At 46.7% G+C, this 8642-nt stretch overlaps 1 long non-coding RNA gene across 1 annotated transcript in view; it reads left to right on the top strand.

Moving 5' to 3' along the window:
- Window positions 1-280: 280 nt before the first annotated feature.
- LOC115029733 overlaps window positions 281-8642 on the top strand; it is a 32464-nt gene continuing 24102 nt past the window's right edge. Inside the window, exons 1-2 of the long non-coding RNA XR_003835297.1 lie at window positions 281-367; window positions 5346-5501. This is a non-coding gene — a long non-coding RNA (uncharacterized LOC115029733). The remainder of the gene's footprint in view (window positions 368-5345; window positions 5502-8642) is intronic.

The raw sequence follows: 8642 nt of genomic DNA, 5'->3' as shown, positions 1-8642 counted from the left end.
TTTGATTGTTTCTCTTTAAAAAGCCAGTTGCTAGCATAGGGCTTAAAGCTTTTCCTGTCATAGCTGATTGTCTTTCATGTCCTGTGAAGGCTTGAGAGCACACCAGGAAAAGGCAAGTGACCTTTGGGTACCCTGAGACTTTGTCATAGTGTAGACACCAAATCTCAGCACGCAGGGTGAGGCCAGGCTTCTCCCCACAGCCAGCTGTATGTCACTCCCTTCCTTTTTGAGAAAGGACTCGCTCGCTGGTATTGTCTTCACTCCTGCATCACATCCTTAGCATCACAGATCCCTCTGTAGTGTCCTTTCTTAGTTCTGCTGCTAACAGGGAAGAATGGAGGATGGCCAGCCATGCAACCTGAAGCAGGTAAGTGTCACCAAGTCCCTTTGGGTGTGTTGCGGTGCTGTCTTGGCAAAGGCTGTGTTTTCTGCATGTTGTACAAGAAAGGGAAGTTAAAAGGCAAGTGACAAATGTCAAAGCCATTAGGTCATCAGACCGTAGCCCAGCTGTTTACAGGTATGAGAATGGGAACATCCCCATGGTGTTCGGAGGCACGATGGTGAGAAGATATATTTAAGTCACTGTTATCTGATTCATCACACAGAGCTGGGAGATAAAAGGAGATGGTGGCATTGGTGTGCACTCACTGGGGCATCTCTAGCCACCTCTGCGGTGTCACTGAGGGTTGCTGCTGGGAAGCACTGAGTCTCCATGGAAACAGGCCAGCTGCAGGTTCATGACTGAGACAGCCCAGGGGTCAGAGCTTGCTGAGCATTAGTGTACTCGTTTAAACCAGTGTACGGTACACACTAGCTCCACAGAGACAATGGCACAAGCTGGCTCCTTCATTAGTAAAGGCAATATTTAAAAGAAATGCAATTGTATTGCAGGTGACTATGGGGCACGATTAGATGAATGGTTAACTTGTAAAGAGAGACTATTGGTCAGAGGATGAGCGCCTCTGTCTGGGACCCCCTGCCCGTGCCTCTAGACAGCCTTTAAGCATGAACATCAGCATGGGAGGTGTGTGTGTGGATTATTCAAAGGGTTTGACATCTGTCCCTTTGTCACCTCATTTTCTTGTCAACCAAGGCCACATCTCTGGGCTGTGTTCTCCCTGCCCTCCCCACCTAGGTTGTGACTACACATGTGCTTTGAGAATGAGTTTGTGTAGCTTGGGAGCCCTCAAACAGGCAGGACTCAGTCAATAGGACATTCGCTTCCAATCTGGAGTAGGGGCTACAGATGTTCCTGCATCCTGTGGCTCCTGGAAGATCAAGAAGGACACTGAAAGTTATCACACCAGCTTGCTAGTGACTGTATGTGATGAAGGATCTCAGGGATGTGGTGGACCCTCAGACTGCAGATGTGGGTTCTTGCTTGGAACTGAGGGCTAAGCACTACCCTACTCCTGAAGTGAAGTGCTTGATCAGTTAGGGTCTGAAAATTCACCAATGTCTGCATGCAGGCATGGAGAACATGGATGGGGGAGGGGGGTGTTATTTCTAGTATATATATGAGAAAGCAGACTCTTAAAGAAAAGCAGGTTTGTGTTCAGTAGTGAAGTCGCCATCAAAGCCAGGTCCGTGGGCTGCAAAGTCCTGAGCACTTGGCCACCACGCTATCTCATTTTGATAGCTTTCTTGTTGCTGTGAAAAATATTTGATCAGAAGCTAGGTGTGGGATGAGCTGTCTATTTTGGCTCATGTTCTTGTTGGTGTTGTCTGGGGCTAGAGAGATGGCGCAATAGTTAGGGCCACATGCTGCTCTTTCAGAGGACCCGAGCTCCATTCCTAGATCAACCACCTGTTGTAACTCCAGTGCCAGGGGACCTGATTCCCTTTTCTGGCCTCCAAGAGCACCCTATCCTTGGAGTGTACCAAGGAGATGCACACTCACACAGAAACAAAACATTTAAAGAAGGTGTAGTCTATTGCATGGCAGGGTTTGCGGCAACAGGACTCACATCTTGAGGGGTTAGGAAGCACCAAAGCCAGGGCTGTGGGCTGCAGGGTCTGTGTGCTTAGCTGTCATCCCACAGAGGGTATTCGCCCCCCACCCTCTCCATACTTTCTGCTATGCCATCAGCTACAGAGTGGCAGTTTCGAGAGGTCCTTGTGTACACTGGTCCTGCCGGCTCCTTGGCTTTAGATTTCCTGGGTCCCAGACCTTTAGGAAATAAGTCTTTGAATTTTATGAACTATCCAGTCTCAGGGTGGTTTTGTTCTAATGGCACCAACAGACTAAGATAGTGGCCTTATTTAGAAATAGGATCTTTGCAGATGCCCTCAAGTTAAGATGTAGTCATAATAGAGAAAGATGTGTCCTAGCCCAGGGTAACAGGTAATGCTGTGGGAAGGGAGGACTGTGGACACAGAGGAGACCACTATGTGAAGGCAGGCAGAGTGTCCCCTGAGGCCAACTCAGGATGAGGAAGGGCGTGTTAATTAGCTTAACAAGTAAATTTTTTGGTGATTCTATATCCATCCATGCAAATCCTCCATGAATATTTTGCATTTTTTCCTGTTTGGATGATCATTTTTCACAGTTAGCACACACACACTTGGATTACCTGGGAAAGCACTTGGCTGTGTTTCCGGGCTTATATCAATGCCTCACACTTTGTCAGTGCCCTGTGACCTGGAAAAATAGTCTGATGTCACCTGTCACCATGGCAGGACCCTTTGTCCTTGGCTCAAAGTGAATTGTTTAACCAGCCATGATGAGATGTCTCTTTAGCTGTGGTCATTTATAAAATGCCATTGCAGGCTAGAAGTTCTTGCTGGGCCACTCAGTGATTAAAGATTAATTTCAAAGAATCGAGAAGACTCAACATTTTTATTCACTTTCCTGAAAACAGAGGCCTATCTCATGTTAACTCAAGGTCAAATGAAATAATTATTTGTTCAGATGATACAACTTCTAAGGAACCCAGCATAGAGGAACTTCCAGTGCCTCAGGGCTGGGGGACAAGAGGACCAAGTGGCTCAGCTGTCAGCCTAGACCTCCCTCTCTGAAGGAAGCTTCTGCTGGCTCCCAACCTCACAGACATCACATATAACCAATTGCAGGAGTCGGTTAGCAGTAAATGTAGCAGGAGATAGGTCCAAGATACATTCTCGCTAAATGGCATACTTTTATTTTTCGTTATTGCATTTGGAACACATTTTAAATATGGTTCGCCTGTCATCATAATGGATTGGCAGTTAAAAATAACTTGGGAAATTCGTAAAAAAACAGCAACAAAAAAGGGGCAAATAATGACACTGGTAAAAACAGCAACGCAGACAACAGTCCATCAAGTTCACGAGGAAATGTATTTGGGTCAATGTCAAGAAACGAACAGCCGCCAACATGCTCTCTAAAGTCAGAACTAGCAATTTCGTTTTGGGAAAATAATGCCATCTGTCATATCCAACAGATACTGGCCTGAATTGCATCCATTTTAAGGTCAGAAAGAAAATTTGTATTACCATCATAAATGCACAGCGTTCATGAAGAAGTGGGGTTTAGAGCTAGCTTTGTGCAAGTTTGTATCTAAGTAACATTGAGATGAAAGAATTAGCCAGATGTAGGAATTTAGAGGATTATCTTCTTTAAAGAAAAAAAAAAGTCAAGTAAGTTGAAAGGGCAGAGCCCTCATGGTGTTCCAAAGCTGAAAAATAACATTTTTCATGAGGTTCTGTGATTTCAAAGGAAGTAGGTGTCCATCGCAACAACAACAGACTTGTAACTCTTAACCACAGTATTTAATGTTATTTTTTAAAAAGATGGTGTCTAAGAATTTCATTGCCGTGAATAGACACCATGACCAAGGCAACCCTTATAAAAGAAAGTCTTTAATTGGTGCTGGCTCACAATTCAGAGGTTTAGTTCATTATCATCATGGTAGAAAGCATGGTGTGCAGGCAGACTGGTGCAAGAGAGGAGCTGAGAGTCCTACATCTGGATCAGCAGGCAGCAGGAAGAGGGAGTGACACTGGGCCTGGCTTGAGTTCCAAAGGCCACCTTCTGTAACACACCCAGTCCCACAAGGCCACAACGCCTAACTGTGCCACTCCCTATGGGCCTATGGGGCTATTCTTATTCAAATGACCCCAGAGGGGCTTTCTATAAGTGTTTAATTTAATAAGTCCAAAATAAGATGAAGCTTTAAACCTCTCTTAGGATGTAACAAGATGGTCAGGTCATCTTCAGAGAGCAGCACACGACAGGTAGTCACTAATCTAAGTGATTCCTATCAGGAAGTTAGGGTCTGGTGTTGGGTATAAAAGTGTTATGTGGCAAGACTTTATCCATACTCTGGCTGTTCTTCCTGCCTGAGAAATGCTGGAGTTTTCCGAGTGGCTCCACTGGGCCCCACTGAGACCCCATCTTCTAATCTGGGTGCTCCAGACCAGACCCACAGCAGCAGGGATGGGCCTGCAGGACCAGAGCCAAAGGGGGCCTCCCTCAGTACCTGGGAAGAACTACGGTGACTATTGACCTTTGTGGCTGTGTCTGGATAAGATACTTCCCACGTCCATAAGAACAAGGGTTCTAAAGCAGACGTGGGTGGGGAACGAAGAGAACTTTGTATGGATAAGGTTCTAGTTGGAGCACTTTCTCCTGAGGTCCCAGGTGGAAAGTCTGGCCAGGAAGGAAGGGCAACCTCAGGGATCTGAGGTAGGAGTGCTGGGTTGATCACGGCTATCTGCTCCACAAACATGAAGCGTCACCAGGGCTGCATGCTCTGTGCAAACTTGCCATTAGTTCTTGTCCCAGTTACCTTTCTATGGCTGTGGAGGGGTACCATAACCCAAGCAACCTGTAAAAGAAAGTGCTTAGTTGGAGTCTTGTGCACCCTTTCCAAGGGTGAGTCCATGACCATTATGGTAGTAGGCAAGCAGGCATAGTACTGGAGTAGTAACTAAGAGTTGAGGTTTGAACCCCAAGCATGAGGTGAGGTGGGGAGAACTAACTAGGAATAGGACCTTGAAACCTCAGACACACCGACACACCTCCTCCAGCAAGGCCACACCTCCTAATCCTTCCCAAACAGTTCTATCAAGTAAATTAGCCTATGAGGGCTGTCCTCATTCAAACCACCACAGTTTAGTAAACTGGGTCAGAAGGCCTAGGCTGGAGAGGTCATGGGCTCAAGAAGGGACCTGCTACCATGGTTTCCCTAGATGGAAAATACCATCTAAATATATATGTCTTTACTCATAGATAAGTGCAGTTCTCGGGCTGGTTCAGAGGCGGCTTTTCATAGAAGATGTTGGCAAATGCAGACTCATCTGGTTGAGAATAGTGATTCTAAGTGCCCAGTCCTAACTGGATTTCTATGTCACTCTCCCTCAAGGCCTAGGCAATGTCAGGAAGAGGAGCAGAAGGAATACAAGAGCAAGAGAGGGGGGAATGCCATGAAATTCTGCCATCTGGATATGACACGAACATTCCAACCATGAGCACGAAGAGGCAATGGATATCTGCCTAAGATTGGGTCCTCCAACTTCCTGTAGGTACCGCGAGGCCTGGCTGGGAAGCGAAAGAGGGAGAGGAAGTGGGCGGGGAAGGGTGTGTGTGTGATCACACTGTATGAGACTGTCGATAACAAAGAAACAAAGCTCTAATACCGACACAGCAGCCTCAGAAAGTCTCTGTTCTTTCTCCATTCTGTCAAAACCTCTTAAGCTATGATGACCATGTATCAGTTTCTCATTTTATTTTTAAATGTATTTTGAAATTAATTTGGCTCTCGGGTGCATAAATTGGTACACAATGAGACATCACACCAAGTTCTGATTGTGTGTGTTTCACATCATGTCTAAGCTAAGGTGAAGATTACCTATCTGAGGAGTTTCTTATCCATTAATGAAAAAAGGCTCATCATTTTCATAAAGTTCCCTAAACATAACCTCCCCCAAAGAGACACGCCTACAACACTTCCACATAACACTGCTCCCTTTGACACACTATTGTTCTCCATCTGAGTGCTCCAAAACCTGTTCTTTGATTCTTCCTCTCTCACCAAAATAGAGGGAGAAGCACGTAGAACCACAACCATACAGATGGCGGCGGTAGGTGTCCTAGCGCAGGGCTTCCCTTGGGTAGACTTAAGGAAGTGCCTTGGGAGCCTAGAGTGAGTAACTTTTCACCTGGTCAAACACGCTGGCTTTAAAGCTCAGCTAAGCTGTCAATCAACAATTGCCTAGCCTGTGTCACAGCCCTGCTGAATCGGAATCACACCAGAGTCTGAGCCCTGGATAGAGGGCATCTATGCTCGGTTCTTTGATGCCAGGGAAGGTATGTACCTGGAGTCCCTTACATGGTGTTTGGTGATTGCTGAGGACTGAAAGAGAGACTCCCAAAGGTGTGATGAGAGTGGGGGTGGAAATATCTCCTCAGCCCCACCCTCGGGCCACAGAACAAGCCATGGAGGAAGGATATCATTCCTGCAGGTCAGCCATTTTGTTTTGCTTTGTCTTTTTCCATGGTAAATTACCAAGGAGGCCCAAGAGCTCAGAACGCATTCAAAAATTAGAATTGTGAGGGTGTTGTGTAGCCACTTCCTGCCAAATCACTGGAGGGGAAAGGAGAGGTACATGGAATTCACATGAAGGCTACAGACCCATGAAGACCCTTCCCAGCATTCTATAGGCAGTAAGCAACCGCTGGGTGAGAAAAGACTCCTTGGTGGAGCTGCCTGCAACCTGCACATGGAACTCCAAAGACACAGTTTTGTGAGTCATCACTCACCCTGGGTGGGCGAGAACAGACTTTTCAGTGGTGCAGCTTCCAAAGTCACTCATGCGCTTGTAAGGAATCCCAGCCATCCATTGCTTCACCAGATAGACTTGTTGGAATCATTGTTCCGGTCTGTGTCCCGTGTTCTATGGGAGATGTATAGCCATGTTTATGTCTCTCCAGGAAAGTCACGAGACAGGTGGTCAGGCAGCCCTAGGTTCAATGTTGGGGGATGGGGGGTTCTCTAATTTCTTTCTCAGGTTTCATAAGGACCTTCAAAGGAGAGGCCAATGCCCCACTGAGTGGAGGGGTCGCTGTACTCCAGTGAGTACCCCAGTCAGTGTCCAGGGGACTGTGAGAATCAGCTTTGCAGCCTTGAGAGCCCTCTGATGATCCAGTGAAAAGTGTGAGCTCAATACAGAGGCTCTGCTCTGTCCCTAATGGTCTGCTCGGCCGGTTCCAAGTAGCTGAAAGAGCAAACTAGGTCCATGTGATCAGCCCTCCATAGCTGTGTTCCCTGCGTTTGTAAAGCCAACCAACTCCAGGCCAAGATAGCAAAAAAGTCTAAAGAGCTGCACACAGCATTCACATTGCACTGGGCATTAGGGACAATCTTGGGAAGATTTCAAAATAAGAAGATATACCTAGGTTCCATACACATACCAGGCCACTCTCTGTGAGGTATCTGAACAGCACAGGGGTTGGGATCTGAAGGGAATCTTGGAAATGTGTGGTATTCAGTGCTTGGCTTTGTATTCAGACTAGGAGGAACCTTCATCCTGGCTTTTTTATATTTTTAAACCAGTCAAGCAGTTCTGAATGCCTTATTTAAGCACTCTAACCCTTGATTTTCCCATCTGCAGAATGGAAATAGGGCTACTAAACTCTTAGGGGATGGGGTGTCTACCAGACACAGTCAGTCAACACAGCCTCCCACTCTGGCAAGCAGCTGCTGGGATTTGGTGGTGTGGGCCCCGTGAAGTAAAGACTCAGTAAATTGACTCAGTAAAGTTTCCACAGATCGGCAGACTGCCTCTTCCTCAGAGCATGGCTCAGTCAGGGTACAGCTTTGGGTGTGTGTCATCCTGAGCTTGCATGGGGGACAAAGCACACGTATGAAACCTTGTGTGCACATCTTAAAATCAGGACATCAGAATCTGCCAAAGAGAGACGCACAGTGGTGTTCTAAAACATAGGTCCTCATCCTTCTTAGTGCTGCTTAATACCCTTTAATACAGTTCCTCGTGCTGTGGTGACCTCCAACCATACAATTGTTTTCATTGCTACTTCATCAGTGTAATTTTGCCACTGTTATGCATCATAATGTAAATATCTGTTTTCTGATGGTCTTAGGCAACCCCCATGAAAGGGTCATTCAACCCAAGGGGCTGCAACTCACCGGTTGAGAACCACTGGCCTAACGTGCTGTGATGCTGACTTTCTGTCAGGAGAAGATCTGTGATGAGACACTTCAGTTCTGCAATGGCAAGGCACATGGCAGCTCCACTATGGGCAAATAGACACTCGGAGGCTGAACCAAGGAGGCTCATGTAAGCTGTCCTGAGACCACAGTCCTTGGCTGCAAGCCTTAATAACAAGGTGACGTCAGCCTGAGGGGCCTCAGACAGTTGTTACGCAAAGGCCCCAGTGGAGGGGCCTGTGTGTGAGGCTGTGCTGATCAATGAACAGGACTGGGCTCCTGGCAGAGTCTGTGCAGTTGTTACTCCCAGGCAGCCATGCGGAAGATCCAGGATCTGCCTCTGTGTTTATTTTTCCTTAGTGCTGACACGAATGACTCTGTTTTGATCCCCCCATAAATCCAGTTCCTTAAGAATACATTACTTAAAAATTATTAACAGAAATACTTCAGCAAACCAGAACAGGCAGAGAGAAAACAGCATCTTCATGCTCC

Source organism: Mus caroli, chromosome 1, assembly GCF_900094665.2.
Source record: "Mus caroli chromosome 1, CAROLI_EIJ_v1.1, whole genome shotgun sequence".
Taxonomy (NCBI): domain Eukaryota; kingdom Metazoa; phylum Chordata; class Mammalia; order Rodentia; family Muridae; genus Mus; species Mus caroli.
The sequence above is the reverse complement of the archived record's forward strand: the minus strand, read 5'-3'. Positions and strand labels throughout refer to the sequence as shown.